The 19,247-nt window shown below is 46.6% G+C and overlaps 1 long non-coding RNA gene across 1 annotated transcript; it reads left to right on the forward strand.

Annotated features, from left to right (window-relative positions):
* Positions 1-2,296: 2,296 nt before the first annotated feature.
* Positions 2,297-5,027, forward strand: LOC142908999 (uncharacterized). The gene is made up of 2 exons (XR_012932055.1): positions 2,297-2,393; positions 2,762-5,027. It is a non-coding gene; the product is annotated as an uncharacterized LOC142908999 (long non-coding RNA).
* Positions 5,028-19,247: the final 14,220 nt, after the last annotated feature.

Raw genomic sequence — 19,247 nt, forward strand, 5'->3', positions numbered from 1 at the left:
TGTTTGGAAGTAACCTGTACAGAGAACTCAGGTGAGACCCGTTGTTCTTGCGATACAGGTCAAACGGTGTTTTTGTGTTCCACGAAGCATCTGGAGCAACTCATTGTCTTTGAAATAGGGAGCACGCTCGGATCATTCATCAGTTACAAGGCATACCACTTAAAAGTTACACTATAGGAGGAGGTACATTCTCTGCAACACGAATTTTTGTTTTGTCTTATGTGTTGACGTAGATTTTGTCTAGCTAGGACAGGAAATGCACCTTGCTGATTGACGTCTGGATGTTCGTACCTATCGGTTGAAGCAAACCCCACTGCTGTTGTTGAGACGCTGTGCACCAATAAGGGTCCAACACATTGACGGCCTTCAGGCCAGCAAAGTCACAACATTTGCACACGAAGGACGCATTCACGCAAGTACCCCATGCTCCGTTTTGAAGTTTTAAAATGAAACATATTTGAATTGTGTTGTGTTTTGAATTAGATGATTTTATTTCTTCATTAAAAGCTTGTATCAATTTACATCTGGAAGACTTCATTGAAAAGGACATTTCGTGTGAATTTTCTCTCGTCATTGAGTAGATGGCCTTGCCGGGGGTTCGGACACAGTGTACACACACACAGTGTACACGCACACAGTGTATACACAGTGTATGTCCACGTTGTTGCTGAGCTCACATACCCAAGGGAGGGAGCAATGGAAAATGAATCTAAATCAATTTAAACTCCAACTCTGTGACGTCACCACTCAGCATTACCTCTTCGGCGTGAAACGCCAGGGGGAGGTGTACCTCGCTAGTGACGTCATGTCACCAAGGTATTCATCTCTCATCCGTCCACCGCGCTCTTGAGCGTGACGTCACCTCCGCTTGGGTCACTACCGATATCGTTCCAGTGGCAATCCTTATTTGGGCAAAGCTACGCCCAGTGACTGGTAGCTCATTAACATAATATGTCCGTTAAAGCCGTCGCGAGTTTATTGCGACGGGTTCAGCGCCCACGCCCCCATCCCTCGACATATGGGCCGGCCTCATTAACATAATTTATTAATAATCTTAGTTTTTTCGGTAAAGTCACGTTGAAGGGAAACAACAAAATAATAATATATATATATAAAACAATAAAAAATTATTATTTTGTTGTTTCTCTTCAACGTGACTTTACCGAAAAAACTAAGAATATGAATTACTGCAGTCACGAAAGCTTTAAATCAAAATATAATTTATTCAGTTAGTCGATTGTGGGAGGGAAGGGACGTCATACTACTTCCTGCTGTCGCGAGACAACAGGAAGCTGCCGTGTGTGCGCTTGCACTGACATCCGAGGTGAGAAATTATCATCGTTGTGGTGGTGGTTGTTGTTGTTTACCAAGGTAGAGCCTCGCTCTCGTAGGGATGTCAGTTGAGTAGCAGCGAGCATGGGAATCGATTTCCAGGTTGGAACTTTACAACGTGGGTCCTAGCCACGCGGGGCCTTGCCTCCTGCCCTCGCCTGATTGCATTCACTTTAATTATCTCGCTTAAGTTTAATTTGTCTTCACCCGGCTCGTCACTTTGTAACTTTGTTTTATTGTAAATATTCACGCAGTTTTTATTTTCTTTTGTTTTCACCAGGCCAAGCCCGCTTGAGCTGCTATACCGCTCTTGTTATCAGAAGCGACCTGCCCACAACAACACAAGGTGAGGCTTTGTCAACGTGTGTGAATGTTTTGACTTAAAACTTTGGTAACTGCAGGAATTAATATTCTTGGTTCTTTTGGTAAAGTCACGTAGATAGAAAATAAAATAAAAATAACAGATAATAAATTAAATGAAAAATAGGTATTTTTTTAATGAAGCAAAAAACCCACGACGTTTCGATCTCAACACAAGTGGTCTTTATCTTATTGAATTTAATCTGTTATTTTTATTTTCTATCTACGTGACTTTACTGAAAGAACCAACAATACGTGTGTCAATGTATCTATCGGTCAAAGACGCTAAGCGCGTGCCGCTGTTGACTCTGAATGTGTGGAGGGGAACACCTTCACCACGGGGAGAGAGAGACAGAGACACGGATAGCCTCGGCTATGTTGATTGATCCTCGATTCATTACTTGGTGGAGTGAGGAAGAATTAATGCTGAGCAGATGAAGGTGGCCAGGCATGGTTCTGGTCACACCACCACCTGTTTACTCACGGCAGTGTGTGACAGTGTCAAGTTTGTGTTTGCAGTAACGTCTATTAACTCTATTGCACACGGAGGTTATATCAAAACAGTAGTTTATTTTTGTTTTCCTCTGGAACTCTTTGTAAGAATGGAAACAGGAGGTGAACACAGCACACACATGCAGCTGAAGTCGGAACTGTTCATCCGCAGCATTCAAGGACATCCGAGCCTGGATTCACACCTCTAAGTTGCGATTGAACATTAATTCATGCATTTCTGCCTAACACAAATAGTTTTGTTTTCAACACCCTTTGCTATGTCAGCTGAATTTAGCTCTCATAAATATTCCTTTTGTAGCCAGACAGCTGAAATTGTGTGCTCGGAGTTTTTGGTGAACATTCATTTTGAAGATACGAGGGCTTCCAGGCATGTTTTTAACCATTTGCCCTCTCATTGTGTGCCATAACAGCCCTGTGATGAATTTGGGAAACGTTTTTACTACATCCTGAATATATGAATAAGTATAGACGTGTAAGTCACATGTGACTATATATGCATTCCTCTGTGCCTCGATACTGTCGTGTAGATGGTGTGGATATTTTTTTCTGTCTGCAGCTGATGCTGGTCTGATGGAGCAAATGCACTCAGCACAGCAGCTCGGTACAACAAGGCTCCAATGCGACCGGTGTGCATACAGCACGGATCGGACTGGAAATTTGACACGGCACCAGAGAACTCACACAGGAGAGAAACCCTGCAAGTGCACTGTGTGTGGGAAAGCGTTTGCATGTTCATCTGTTGTTAAAAAACACCAGAGAACACACACGGGAGAGAAACCCTTCAAGTGCACTGTGTGTGGGAAGGCATTTGCATGTTCGTCTAATCTTGTAATACACCAGAGAACACACACAGGAGAGAAACCCTTCAAGTGCACTCTGTGCAGGAAGGCGTTTGCACATTCATCAAATCTTCAAGTACACCAGAGAACGCACACGCATCAGAAGATCCACAAGGAGTGCAGTCTGAAATCAGCTTGTGATAGTCAAAGTGCCACCATGAGCCCATCCCTCATGAAACACGAACCGGAAAAAATCCCAGCTTGGACACTTTTAAAGTTATCGAGGTGAAATATGAAGAGGTGATGGTGAAATGTGAAGAAGTTATGGTGAAGAGTGAAGAAGTGATGGTGAAGATGGAAGAAGTGAAGGTGAAATGTGAAGATGAAGATTCAACTCCAAAATGGGACCTTCACATCGATGGAGGCAACGTGAAGCAGGATAATTCTGACTGAGGCAGAGCGAGGCAACTCCCAGCAGTTTGTGGAAGTGGAGGTGTGGGTGGACTTGCTCCTAGACAATACAAAGTCAAGTGGAGACCCGGTAGATGTGTAAGCCAGAGACGATGTTGCCCCAATAGATGCACCTTTGTCACAGGCCTTTAATGACAAGAATGTGAAGTTGAACACTCAATTCCTAGGTTCAACCTGCAGAGTAAGAGAGGCCAGTCTTTGTGGACCTGTGGGTTGGGTTGATCTCTAACCAGGAGCGAGAGCCAATAAGCTCCCAAGCATTCACCATTTTATCAATTGCATTTATATGGTGCCTGCTTAATCGCCTCTACGTGACTTTACCGAAAGAACCAAGGAGTATGGATCCCTGCAGCCACAAACTTCAAATCAAGATTGTCTCAGCAACTCGGAGTTTTGTATCCCGTCTCAAACACTCGAAGAGCATCCCCAAGTAGCAGCTGCCCCTGTGTGGTACAAGGTGGTGGCCCTGCACCGGCCTGCATGTGAACAAGAGCCTGTCAGTAGGGGGCGTTGGTTGATGTGGCATCTTAGCTGTGTAGTTTGTAGGTAATTTTTCGATTTAAAGCTTTCGTGACTGCAGGGATTCATCTTCTTGGTTCTTTCGGTAAAGTCACCACGTAGAAGGGAAATAATGAGATAAAAATGAAACATAAAATAAAATTCTCACGACGTTTCGGCTGCTTGCGAACGTCGTGAGAATTTTATTTTATTGTTTTTTTAATTATTTCCCTTCTACGTGACTTTGTAGGTAATGTTTGGAATGTTATCAATTGTGACCGAGATGCCAGCGTGAAAATGGCAATAGTACGTTGTACATACACTGTTAAGCAGACGGCGCATATATTAAAAAAAATAGCTTATTGTTAATACGATGTAACCTGATGCAGTCTATTTCACTGCAGTAATTCAATTTTGTTAAAATGCCTGTCAATAATTTAGAATGAATACTTGTCTGATTGTGCGTGTGCATGTAACATTTTGTCTGGGGGTCAAACATTGAATAAGTGATGTTAGGACAAAGTGTGTGTGTGTTTTTGGAAGTAACCTGTACAGAGAACTCAGGTGAGACCCGTTGTTCTTGTGATACAGGTCAAAGGGTACTTTTGTGTTTCACGAAGCGTCTGCCTCTGGAGCAACTCATTGTCTTTGAAATAGTGAGCACGCTCGGATCATTCATCAGTTACAAGGCATACCACTTGAAAGTTACACGTATAGGAGGAGGTACATTCTCTACAACACGAATTGTAGTTTTTTCTTACGTGTTGACGTAGATTTTGTCTAACTAGGACTAGAAGTGCTCCTTGCTGATTGACGTCTGGATGTTCGTAACCATCGGTTGAAGCAAACCCCACTGCTGTTGTTGAGACGCTGTGCACCATTTAATGGTCCATCACATTGACGGCCTTCAGGCCAGGAAAGTCACAACATTTGCACACGAAGGACGCATTCACGCAAGTACCCCTTGCTCCGTTTTGAAGATTTAAAATTAAACATCTTTGAATTGTGTTGTGTTTTGAATTAGATGATTTTAATTTCTTCATTAAAAGCTTGTATCAATTTACATCTGGAAGACTTCATTGCAAAGGACATTTCGTGTGAATTTTCTTTCGTCATTAAGTAGATGGCCTTGCCGGGGGTTCGGTTCAATGCGGACACAAACAGTGTACACACACACAATGTACACACACACAGTGTACACATACAGTGTACACACAATGTACACCCACACAATGTACACACACAGTGTATACACACAGTTTATACACAGTGTACACACAATGTACACACACAGTGTACACAGTGTAAACACACAGTGTACACACAGTGTACACACATACAGTGTACACATACAGTGTACACACACTGTACACACACACAGTGTACACACACAGGGTACACACACTGTATACACACAGTGTTCACACACACAGTGACACACACACAGTGTACACACACACAGTGACACACACACAGTGTACAGACACACAGTGACAACAACCGTCATTCGCCACTAAGTGGCGGTGACGTCACCACGACCCTTGTGCCAGGACATGTGCACCTTGAGGCCACGTGGGGCAGACCCAGGTGCCACGGGTCGACTGACTGAGATGACTGGCTGATGCACCACCTGTGCCCCCTACTGTGCCAACCTGCTGTGCTTTAGCCACCCGGCGCTCCGCTCGTTGTGAGCGTCGCTCCTCCGCCCTCCGTTGTTGTTGGAGGGCGACTACCTCCAACTGCCCAGTAGCGTCCTTCACGAGCCTCCTCCACAGAGGCCGATCTTGACACCGCTGGTACCAGTCATCGGCAAGTCCACTCAGCTCCACGTCCTCCTGTACCACATCACTCCATCTCTTCTCTAGCCCGTGCCGCGCCCGTTTAGCCCCCTCGATCCGGCCGAGCAAAATCTGTTTCCGCATGCGGTGGCTGGGCATGCGGGCTACATGACCCAGCCATCGCAGCCTTGCCCGCCAGAGGAGCTCACCAATGGGACCTTGCCCAGATCTTTCAAGGATTTGTGAGCTCCTCACACATTCCAGTCTGGTTAAACCCAGGATGGATCGTAGGCAGGCCAGCCTAAATGTTTCTAACCGGCGAAGATGTTCCATTACGGGGGTCCACGTTTCGCAAGCGTAGAGAAGGGAGGGAATGACCGTGGCCGAGAAGACCTGAAGCTTAGTGCGGAGCGACAGACCAGGTAGCTTCCACACAGCGTTACGCAACCGATAAAAAGATATTGCCGCTCGACTGATTTGGAGTGAGACCCCTGCTGTTAAACTGGAGCCGGTCATAAGCACACTGCCCAGGTATGGGAAACTCTCCATTCTCTCCACAACTGCCCCATCACCGATTGGGAGTTGTGGGGGTGGAGTGTCCGATGGTACAAAATACCCAGGAAGGTGCTTAGTTTTGGTGAGGCTGATGGTAAGGCCTCATATCTTAGTGGCACGCTCCAGTCTCAGCAGCAGCGTCTCCAACTCCTCCTCTGAATGAGCAGCTATTACCAAATCATCAGCATATATAACGTGGTTAAGCAATAAGAGGCCATCCCTTGACCGCACCCGGGCTACGATCAGCCTCCCATTATATTTGTACCATATGGAGATTCCCCCGGTACAGCAATTGAAGGCTTCATGAACTACGTTGTCAAAATAGATGTTAAATAATGTGGGAGCCAGAGGACATCCCTGTCGCATCCCAAGGTGTACAGGGAATGGCTCTGACTCCCGGCCACGTAGTTTTACCCGGGCCCGCTCACCATCATGAAGGTCCTTAATGATCGTGAGCAGAGGGTCAGGTACTCCAAAAGCACGAAGAACAACCCAGAGCCCAGGCCTACTGATGGTATCATAGGCCTTGACCAGGTCAATAAAGCAGAGATGTAGGTCTTGTTGGAATTCCCTACACCTCTGCTGTAGCAGACGGACAGAAAATATGGCATCTGTGCAGGACCGCCCTTTACTGAAACCACATTGGGGCTCCGCAAGCCTCTCCTCAGCGTGCCTGGCAAGGCGATGTTGAATAATCCTCGCCAGGACCTTTCCCGGCACACTGAGGAGTGATATGCCCCTGTAGTTGTTACAGTCTGTGCGGTCCCCTTTCTTGAAAAGGGGGACCACCAGGGCATCCTTCCAATCCTGCGGAACCCATCCAGTGGTCCAGACTGTTGTTATGATGTCATATAGGGCAGTCTGTGCACAAACGCCGCCCTCCCTCAGCATTTTGCTTGGGAGATCATCTCTGCCCGCTGCCTTTCCTGGTCTCAGACTCCGGATCGCCTTCAGTACTTCCTCAACAGATGGCACCTCAGCCAGCCACTCACAGGGGGTGACTTCTTCCAATATTTGAGGCACCGCAGCCTCAGCAGGGTCATCCCCACTTTGTGCCATGATGTTTTCCTGGCTTAAATGGTTCCTGTTTTGGGGGGGCATTCAGGGAGGATATCTGGACTCGTATAATCCAGAGTTGAAACGTGTTTGTGTTTTGAATGCCCATGCTGACATCTCTTAGCATGTTAATTAGACATCGCCCGTGCCCATTATAACGTCGTCATCGTCGTTATAAAGCGATCCTCGGCAACAACGGCGCGAGATAGCGGAGCCGTCATATCCGTGGGCGGCAGGGGTTGGTGGGGGAGGAAAAGAGGCGAGGGAGGGGCGAGTTGAGAGCAGGGGCCAGGGAAAGGTCGCAGGAGGTGCAGGGAGAGAGAGAGGAGGAGGTGGTGGTGGTGGTGGTCGTGGAGGAGGAGGTGTGGGGAGAGAGAGAGAGAGTAGGAGGTGGTGGTGGTGGAGGAGGAGGTGTGCCTCTCTCATTTGACTCGTCGCCCCGCACGCGTCCTCGTTCGCTCCTTCTCACCGGACCACGCGCCGCTACCTCGCTCGCTACGCACGTCTCACCAAATGACTTTCCACGTTAACATCTCGTGACTATGCCGGCCCTTCTTGGCCATGATTCCGGCTGGCGGCGTGACGGCGACGGAGAGAGATGCCGGCGAACAGTGACACGCCAGGACCCGGGACCCCACGCACGAGCCCTGAGCTCTGGGTCCCCTCCCCCTTATATCCCCCCAGGCGTGGCTAGGCTCCGCCTCCGGCCACGCCCTCTCGTGGAACCTTTGGAGCAGGTTACACGAGAGGGCGTGGCCAGAGGCGTGGCTAGGCCCCGCCTCCGGCCACGCCCTCTCGTGAAACCTTCCAGCAGGTTACCGGAGTAACTCGGCTAGCCCCACCTGTTGCCTTTGCCCCAGATACGCCTCCTTCCCTGATTGGTTGTTACCTCTGTGGCCGTACCCGTGAAGCTCTTCCCAGGCCAGCGGGTGTCACCCTGTCATGTCAGCAGGTGTTACCCTGTCAAGTCAGCAGGTGTCACCCTGTGATGTCAGCAGGTATCACCCTGTGATGTCAGCAGGTGTCACCCTGTGATGTCAGCAGGTGTCACCCTGTGATGTCAGCGGGTGTCACCCTGTGATGTCAGCAGGTGTCACCCTGTGATGTCAGCGGGTGTCACCCTGTGATGTCAGCAGGTGTCACCCTGTGATGTCAGCAGGTGTTACCCTGTCATTGCACTTTAATGAAAGCCGACAACAGAATCCTTGAAGAAAAAACTAATTCAGGTGTTTGACATGTCAACGCCATTTCGTTTTGAAAATGTAGAGGAGAAAAATATATATTGTTCACATCGCATTCTGTTTTGTCAATGATCTCTGAAACGTGCGCTTGCTCTGCAAGGCATGCATTAACCCCTTTCTGTCTCAATTTAATTCCCAGCATGCAATTCTCCAAGCCTCAGATTTTATAACATATTTCGCACAACTTTAATCCTGGTAAATATATTATTTATTTAAAAACACAAGCATTATATTTAGTCTATTGCATGTCTAAAGTCTTCTAAGTAAAAATATAAATTGTATTAAACCAATATTAGATCATCGCTATGATAAATATATTTCTACCCTACAATATACAAATCTACATTGTGTTAATGTTTAAATTCTACTTTTATTAATTTACAAATATAGTGTCTAGGACACAGACAATATTTGCACGTGCCCACGTAAAAATCTTGCAGACTGCATACGTAGCTACGACAACAGAATCCTTGAAGAAAAAACGAATTCATGTGTTTGAGATGTCAACGCCATTTCGTTTTGAAAATGTAGGGGAGAAAAATATATATTGTGCACATCGCATTCTGATGTCAAAACATTTGATTCTTTATAAAATTGAAAAACCCTTGAACAACTTTGCTGCACACGGAGATGTCCGTGCACCGCCTCGTTTCCACAGCCTCTATCCCGGTGCCATTTGTATTTCATGCACATACCGCTGTTAAGAGTTTGATGTTTTATTGATTTTCAATTTAGGTGTTTTTTTTCTGTATTGTTTTTTTGTTAATTTTTTTAGTGGAAATAAAGTCCTGAAAAGTCTCTTCCTCTCTCTCTCTCCACTCTCTCGGCCGAGTCTCTGCCACTTTTGGTTCTGAGTGTCGCATGCTTGGGATCCTTCTTTCCCTCCTCTGTGGATTTAATCTGATATGCTGATTTGCATGCCAACATATTTCAGACTTCCCTGTTTTGTTAGGGCATTTTCCTGATCATTACCAACGTTCCCATGGCCATGCACTTTAGAGTAACTTATTACCTTTTACCACAGCATCATAATATAATTTTCCTGGATCATCACCTTCATAGCTTTGATCAATCACCAATGGTTTACTGGTTCGTTTTTGTATTTACTTATGCCACCGTCTTTCCCCGTGGGACCATGTGGCGTGAAGTTGTGTCGCACATAAACAGAATCGGTGCACATCACGCTTTTCCGTACTCGACTGTCAGTTGCCATCCCCGGGGCAATATGCACATTTGTCGTCTCGGCGAATCGATTTGATTTCGGGTCCCGTTGGGTCGCCCCTTTTGTGCTTTTGCGTGAGCCGGATTTAAACGCAATTCCCGATCCGTTGTGGTGCCACGGTCTCGGAGCAACTCCGCCATCGCCTCGACTCCCCCGTGGCCCCCCACACCGAGCACGCACCTGCAGCGCGCACACGTAGAGTCCTGGCGGGGGTTTGCCCGTCACGACGGGTTTTCATCCGAAGGGTCTCTGGGATGAAAGTCCCGCGGTTTCCCGGTGCCAGGAGAATGGCCGACCCTCGCAGAGCAAGTCACATTGCGGCACCCCTGAGTTGGCTTCAAATTGTTTGGGCGCGCGAAGGTTCGCCGGGTCGGCGGCGACGAGTCGCACGCGACGCTCCCCGCCTTCTCGATCCGCTCGCGGCATCCGTGCGACGCCGGCGAGCACCGCTACGAGGCGGCGATAGGCAAAGTTCCCTTTCGTCTTCGTCCCTCCGACTCTCACGGCGTCCGCGCGACGCCGTGAGCACGGCCGCGAGGTACGTGATGGGGCCTGCGAGCATTTGCGGACTTGGGTAGCGGTAGGCCTAGGCTCCACTCGTAGAATATTCCCTCCGGGCGGTGCGGGGTTTGCGCCACGAATAAAAGTTAGAAGAGAGCATCGGTGTGGTGCGTGTGTGATCCCTGTGCGGAGCGGCTGTGTGGGCAGATGCGCGGCGAGAGCGAGGGCGGAGCCGCGGCCGGAGCTCGCGCGTTGAGATCATCGCTCGTCGGCGTGGACCCGAGTGGGCCGCCGCGTGCTGCGTCAGCGTCAGCCGTAGTGGGCGCGCGGCGTGCACGGACGCGCGTTGAGATAATCGCCCGCAGGTGCGAGACCGTTCGGGCCCCATGTTAAGGACGGCTGCGGTGCGCGCGGGGGTGCGTGGGTTTACTCCGTGCGGCCGTGAGCCAGCAGCACGAGTCTGTCCCTCGGAGAGGGCGCTAGCGCGGGGGGCCCGATCGCTCGGTCGGCGGGGGCCCGGCGGGAGCCGACCGACGCAGTGGAGGAGGCGGCGGAAGGGGCGGACGTCGCGCCCCACCTGCCCAGCGAGGGCGGTGGGGTGGACGTCGGCCCCCACACCGCCATGGCCCTGTACACGTTAAAGTGTTGAGCACAAACTCAAGGAGCAGGGAAAATGGTAATGTTGCTTGGATTTAATTTTAATATCATTGCAACTGTATAGTTTTGATATGTTTTATTGAAAAACATTCACGTGCATTGGCATGTCCCTCTGTCTCAAACATTAATAATGTATTATCTGCAAATGTCCTTTAGCAATGTAAATGTTTGTTCAACATTGGTATGCAGCTTGAAGAATGATGGAGTCTTATAACTGAAGACACTTTGGATTTTCAATCAAAATTTACAAATAATCCACTCTACCATAAACATGCTACATTCCAGCTAAAGTATAGTAGTATATTACTGTAAAGTAGTATGGTGTATAGCACAGATATTTTGTACAAACCCAGCGAGATGGGAGTGCTGCTTTGATGCATTACGCTAACCCCTAAGGGTACAATTTTATTTTTACAGTTTCAATCGGACCAAGTACCTGGGGAGGTTTATCCCAAGTCAACGTGGCTTAAAATCTGCCATGCTGAAATAAAATATCTGGACGTTATTGCTTCTGATGTGAGTGCAGGACTCGCTATCCATGCCAAGGTGCGGAGGCTCATTTGGGCGACCAAAGGAATTCCGAATGCATGTTACAATAACGTTCATTTCAGATGACTGGATTCATTTGGTAGAGTGCTCCAACTTGGGCAGAGATATCTGGCTGGAAAGTGATGTGGTTAAAACGTTTGTCTCGCAGTTTTAAAGGTTGCAATTTCAAAATACAGTTTGGGCATCAGAGCTCAATAAATTGAGTACTACTCTGTGTGAGGTTAACAGGAGTCATCCAATGGAGAGACTGGGCTACGCCATATAAATGTGGAATTTATATCAGTTGACAGGTCAAACGTACTCTTTGTCCTTTTTGGTCACTTTATTATTATTATAGGCTAGTGGTGTTTGTGTGTTTTAATCACACAGATGGGGGGGGGGGGGGGGGGCATTGCACCTCGCTACACCCATCCACTGCTGACGGTAGAGGTTGTGTCTGTGTGTGTACACACACAGACATTGTACACACACACAGTGTACACACACAGATTGTACATTCACAGAGTGTACACACACACAGTGTACACACACAGTGTATACACACACAGTGTACACACACACACTGTACACACACAGTGTACACACACACAGTGTACACAGACACAGTGTACACACACAGTGTACACACACACACACTGTACACAGACAGTGTACACACACACACACAGTGTAAACACACATAGAGTGTACACACACAGTGTACACACACACAGTGTAAACACAGTGTACACACACACAGTGTACACAGACACAGTGTACACACACACAGTGTACACACACACACTGTACACACACAGTGTACACACACACAGTGTACACAGACACAGTGTACACACACACAGACAGTGTACACACACACACAGTGTAAACACACATAGAGTGTACACACACAGTGTACACACACAGTGTAAACACACACAGTGTACACACACACAGTGTACACACACAGTGTAAACACACAGTATAAACACACACAGAGTGTACACACACACAGTGTAAACACAGAGTGTACACACACAGTGTAAACACACAGTGTAAACACACAGTGTACACACACAGAGTGTACACACACATTGTGTACACACACACATGTACACACACACACATTGTGTACACACACAGTGTACACACACAGTGTACACACTGTGCACACACAGTGTACACACACACAGTGTACACACACACAGTGTACACACACAGAGTATACACACAGTGTACACACACAATGTACACACACACAGTGTACACACACACAGACACAGTGTACACACACACAGTGTACGTGTACACACAGTGTACACACACTGTGTACACACACACAGTGTACACACACACACAGTGTACACACACAGTGTACACACAGTGTACACACACTGTGTACACACACACTGTGTACACACACACAGTGTACACACAGTATATACACACAGTGTACACACAATAATGTCCACGTTGTTGTAGCTGAGCCCACGCACCCAAGGGAGGGAGCAATGAAAATGAATCTAAATCAACTTAAACTCCAATCCCGCTCTGTGACGTCACCACTCAGCATTACTTCATCGGCGTGAAACGCCAGGGGGAGGTGTACCTCGCTAGTGACGTCATGTCAACAAGGTATTACACCGCGCTCTTGAGCGTGACGTCAGCTCCGCTTGTGTCACTGCCGATTGCGTTCCAGTGCCAATCCTTATTTGGGCAAAGCTACGCCCAGTGACGGCAACTCATTAACATAATTTATTCGTTAAAGCCGACGAGATCATTGTCCACGACACATGGGACAAGTAATATTAACATAATTTATTCACTATTTAGTTACGGACCCGCTCATTGTGGGAGGAGCGTGTATCGTTCCCCGGATCTGACGTGACGTCACCTGCTGCCGCGTGACGTCACGAGGTAACACTGCACTGAAATCCGAGGTGAGAACTTCTCATTGCGATTGTGGTGTGGCGGTTGTGGTGGTTGTTGTTGTTTACCAAGGTAGAGCCTCTCTCGTAGGGATGTCAGTTGAGTAGCAGCGAGCATGGGAATCGATGTCCAGGTTGGAACTTTACAACGCAGGGCCTAGCCACGCGGGGCCTTGCCTCCTGCCCTCGCCTGATTGCGTTTACTTTAATTATCTCGCTTAAGTTTAATTTGTCTTCACCCGGCTCGCCACTTTGTAACTTTGTTTTATTGTAAATATTCAAGCAGTTTTTATTTTTTCCACCAGGCCAAGCCCGCTTGAGCTGCTATACCGCTCTTGTTATCAGAAGCGACCTGCCCACAACAACAATAACAACAACAAGGTGGGACTTGATAATTGTTTTTTTACACCGAAACAACTTTCTTTTTGGCGTCTTCTGGTCCAACACCAACATGAGACGAGGCTCTAAAGAAAGTTGTCTCGGGTGTGGACCAATCAATTTCAAGGACAGTGCCACATACATTATCAGAGTTGTTGTTTTTTGTTTGCATTCTGACCGCAGGTATTGTGGTCAATGTAAACATGACTCCTTGTAAAAAAGGTGTCAGTTTTGTTGCCAGATAAAAGGGTAAAAAACCAATTATCATTTTGTTACTGGCAAATGAGGTTTCCAATGGTGTAAGGTGGGGCTTGTCAACAGCGTGGTGGTCACTCTAGACGCCTTGGCGGTGTTCACTCTAGACACGTGGCGGTGTTCACTCTAGACGCGTGGCGGTGTTCACTCTAGACACGTGGCGGTGTTCACTCTAGACACGTGGCGGTGTTCACTTTAGACGCTTGGTGGTGTTCACTCTAGACGCGTGGAGGTGTTCATTCTCTACATGTAGAGGGGAGACCGTGGGATCGGAAAGGAAATCCGCACGACCACGGGGAGAGAGAGAGAAACGCAGCCTCGGCTGTGTTGATTGATCCTCAATTAACTACTTGGTGGAGTGAGGAAGCATTAATACTGAGCAGGTGAAGGTGGCCAGGCGTGGGTCTGGACACACCACCACCTGTGAACCATGCCAGTGTGTGACAGTGGTGGAGCCAGTGGGGGTGGAGTGGCACGTGCCCCCCAACGATCCGATAGAAATCCCTAATTTTGATAGGATCATTGGGGTTTATTAGTAACGAACTTCACTACCCAGCTTCGCCCGGAACTTGGATTCTTGTCTTTGGTTAACTTCGCATTCCCTTCTATTTAACTGAAAAACCCTGGAAAGAATTGATGCTTGCAAGAAAGAAAAAAGCCAAAACAAATCAATTTTAGATTTAAAGCTTCCGTGACTGCTAGGATCCATACTCTTTGGTTCTATTGGGTAAAGTCACGTAGGTGAAAATAAAATAACAAAAAATCACGACGTTTCGGCCACAACACAAGCGGCCTTCATCAGGTGAAGGGACGAGACTGTCTGGAGGACAGCGCTGGAGTGGGAGAAGCCACGCTTAGATCACGACCTTTAAGCTGTGTAAGAAGAAAACACAAAGCGCCTTGACAAAGGAATTAGCATTGAAATGGCTCATTGAAATAGCTAAGTTAAAGTATACACATCTGCAGAGGTAACCCTTGACAAAGGAATTAGCATAGAATTTAGCATTGAAATAGCTGAGTGATTAGCTTGTAACTGGTCACAGAAATAGCTATGTTAAAGTCAGAGCATATACATTCACCGAGGCACCTAGTACTCATCAAACAGGAGAATTTAGCGAAACACAACCACGCTCAGACAGTGGACCTTTAAACTGTGTGCGAGCAACAAGGTGTTCTGACATAGAAATTTGCATAAAAATTAGCATTTTATTGGCGGATTTTAGGAAAGAGGTGGTGTACGTGCCGTTTGGCGCGGGGGGGAGGGGGGAGGGGAGTTTACCTATTGATGGTGTGAAAAGGGAATTTATAAGAGCTGCGAAAGTTTGGGGTACCACTACTTGAAAAATATATTGTACCATTGAAATTAGTTTAATGTTTAGTTCGGTTTAGAACATCTTTCCAATGGTTGCTTAATTTGAAACCATCCTCTCGGTTGAAATTGTGTCTGTGTTTGTAGATCTGAATTGCTTCATGAACAAATCTCTGATAAAAGCCCGTGGGTTTGCAAAGAACCTTGGTATCGGAGAAAATTATATCGTGATCCCCCACAGCGTTGTAACAGTGATCAGCCACGGCAGAAGAATTCGTTTTGCCATGTTTCAAATCTGATTTGTGCTCGCGAATTCGGTCAGAGACATGTCGCTTTGTCTCACCGATGTAGCAATCACCGCAGGTACAACTCAATTTGTAAACCCCGGGGTACTGTAAATCAGGAATGACATCCTTCACGGATGGAATCAGATCACGAATTTTGTGTACTGTATTGAACCGGACCTGGATCTTGTGTTTGTTTAGAATTTTGGAAATCTTTTTAGTAACGCCTGCTATATATGGAAGTGTGATGGTTTTGACCGGAGTATCAAGTGGTTGTTTCTGTATGGAGGGAGAGACAGCTTGGTGGATGGTACGGTCAGAGTAACCATTCCTTTTGAGGGCCAGGTGTACATGTTTTAATTCACTGGTCAGGTGGTGTTGGTCGGAAATGTAATGAGCCCTATGGTATAAAGTTTTGATGAGAGAATTCTTTTGGGCTGGGTGGTGGTGGGAATCAGGTTTCAAGTAGGAATCTGTGTGGGTGGGTTTCCTGTAGACAGAATGCCCCAATGAGCCATCAGGTCTCCTCTCAAACAGAACGGCTAAGAATGGTAGCTTGCCATCTTTCTCCACTTCCATGGTGAATTTGATGGCGGGATGTCTGGAATTGATGTGGTGTAGGAAAAGGTTCAGAGCTGGGAGGCCATGTGGCCAAATGACGAAAGTGTCATCCACATTTCTCTTCCACAGGGAAGGTCTGAGTGTGGAAGTCTGGATGGCGTCTGATTCAAATTTCTCCATGAAAATATTGGCTATCACTCGTGATAAGGGGGATCCCATGGGGGTACCCTCATTTTGTTTGTAGAAGGAGCCATTCCAAGTAAAGTAGGTATTGTTGAGGCAGTGCCTAACCAGTGCAGGTGTGTCAGGGTCTAGTCCATGTTGGACCAAATTTTCAATTATTTCAATGGTATCAGGTACTGGGACCTTGGTGAACAAAGAGACCACATCGAAGCTGACAAGGATATCGTCAGGGGACAGTACAACGTCTTTGACCATAGAGACCAATTGGGCTGAGTTAAGTACTGCTGAGGCAGTCTTGCCAGTGAAAGGCAGCAAGGCATCTGACAGAAAACGGGCTAGTCTATAGGTAGGGGAGTTGATCGTGGATACGAAGGGTCGAAGTGGGGTTCCTTCTTTATGAATCTTGGGAAGACCATAGAATCTAGGGGGTCTTGCAGCAGAAGGTTTTAGGGAGGGACATTTAGTTGGGTCGATTAGGGAGGTCGAACTTGTGATGATCTTGTTGGTTTTTATCGCTAGGCTATTAGTAGGGTTATTTTTTTATTTTTGAGTAACTTCCATCGTTGAGCAGATTCTGGATTTTGTTGTTGTATGAATCTTTATCCATAATAACAGTAGCGTTGCCTTTATCGGCTGAGAGGATGACTATATCACTTCTGTTTTTTTAAATTCGCGAGTTCAGAGCGTTCATTTTTGCTGATGTTACTAATGCGTTTCTTAGCATTCTTAAGAATAGTGGCTATTTCAGCTCTCGCAACGTCTGCTTGGATGTGTCCTACGCCTTTGAGGGCTACATCGACCTGAGAGATGATATCATCTATTGGTATGTGTTTTGGGGTGACAGCAAAATTTAGTCCCCTAGCCAGTACTGTTTTCAGATTGTCCGAAATTGGGGTGCTACTCTGATTAATGACGATTTTGTTAACATCTAGTTTTGTTATATGTGGAACTGGGTTCTTCTTTGATAGGTGGTTGAATTTAGAAATCAGGTTACCTTTACATTTGACTGACAGTGACTCAGCAGAAGAAGCAGTCATGTTGTCTACGTGATTCCAATCAGAAGGTGACATTTTTTGTGTTAACATTAAATGGGCTTGTAGGAGAGTCCTGTGTAAAGTATCGAGTTCAAATCGGAGTAGCCTTATCCTCTCTGAGATTAAAGATAGGCTGGCCTTAAGCTGAAACTGTTTAGAATTCGGAGAAGATACAGCAGCAGAAGTGAGTGTGAAAGCGATGGGTATTACCTTGTGATCGCGGCATCTTTTGAGGAAGGTCAGCGTCTCAATGAGTTGCGACTTCTTGTCCCGTTGTTTGTTAAAAGCTCTAACAGATAGGTGAAAGCCCTCCCCATAGAGGTTATCAATTCTAGATTTAAAGCTTTCGTGACTGCTAGGATCCATACTCTTTGGTTCTATTGGGTAAAGTCACGTAGGTGAAAATAAAATAACAAAAAATCACGACGTTTCGGCCACAACACAAGCGGCCTTCATCAGGTGAAGGGACGAGACTGTCTGAAGGACAGCGCTGGAGTGGGAGAAGCCACGCTTAGATCACGACCTTTAAGCTGTGTGAGAAGAAAAACACAAAGCGCCTTGACAAAGGAATTAGCATATAATTTAGCATTGAAATGGCTCATTGAAATAGCTAAGTTAAAGTATACACATCCGCAGAGGTACCCCTTGACAAAGGAATTAGCATAGAATTTAGCATTGAAATAGCTGAGTGATTAGCTTGTAACTGGTCACAGAAATAGCTATGTTAAAGTCAGAGCATATACATTCACCGAGGCACCAAGTACTCATCAAACAGGAGAATTTAGCGAAACACAACCACGCTCAGACAGCGGACCTTTAAACTGTGTGCGAGCAAACAAGGTGTTCTGACAAAGAAATTTGCATAAAAATTAGCATTTGATTGGCGGATTTTAGGAAAGAGGTGGTGTACGTGCCGTTTGGTGCGGGGGGGAAGGGGGGGGAGGGGGAGTTTACCTATTGATGGTGTGAAAAGGGAATTTATAAGAGCTGCGAAAGTTTGGGGTACCACTACTTAAAAAATATACTGTATCATTGAAATTAGTTTAATGTTTTGTTCGGTTTAGAACATCTTTCCAATGGTTGCTTAATTTGAAACCATCCTCTCGGTTGAAATTGTGTCTGTGTTTGTAGATCTGAATTGCTTCATGAACAAATCTCTGATAACAGCCCGTGGGTTTGCAAAGAACCTTGGTATCGGAGAAAATTATATCGTGATCCCCCACAGCGTTGTATCAGTGATCAGCCACGGCAGAAGAATTCGTTTTGCCGTGTTTCATATCTGATTTGTGCTCGCGAATTCGGTCAGAGACATGTCGCTTTGTCTCACCGATGTAGCAATCACCGCAGGTACAACTCAATTTGTAAACCCCGGGGTACTGTAAATCAGGAATGACATCCTTCACGGATGGGATCAGATCACGAATTTTGTGCACTGTATTGAACCAGACCTGGATCTTGTGTTTGTTTAGAATTTTGGAAATCTTTTTAGTAACGCCTGCTATATATGGAAGTGTGATGGTTTTGACCGGAGTATCAAGTGGTTGTTTCTGTATGGAGGGAGAGACAGCTTGGTGGATGGTACGGTCAGAGTAACCATTCCTTTTGAGGGCCAGGTGTACATGTTTTAATTCACTGGTCAGGTGGTGTTGGTCCGAAATGTAATGAGCCCTATGGTATAAAGTTTTGATGAGAGATTTATTTTGGGCTGGGTGGTGGTGGGAATCAGGTTTCAAGTAGGAATCTGTGTGGGTGGGTTTCCTGTAGACAAAATGCCCCAATGAGCCATCAGGTCTCCTCTCAAACAGAACATCTAAGAATGGTAGC

Source organism: Petromyzon marinus, unplaced genomic scaffold (genome assembly GCF_048934315.1).
Source record: "Petromyzon marinus isolate PM22_M1 ecotype Great Lakes invasive population unplaced genomic scaffold, UKy_Petmar_22M1.pri1.0 PM_G_Scaffold_11, whole genome shotgun sequence".
Lineage (NCBI taxonomy): Eukaryota > Metazoa > Chordata > Hyperoartia > Petromyzontiformes > Petromyzontidae > Petromyzon > Petromyzon marinus.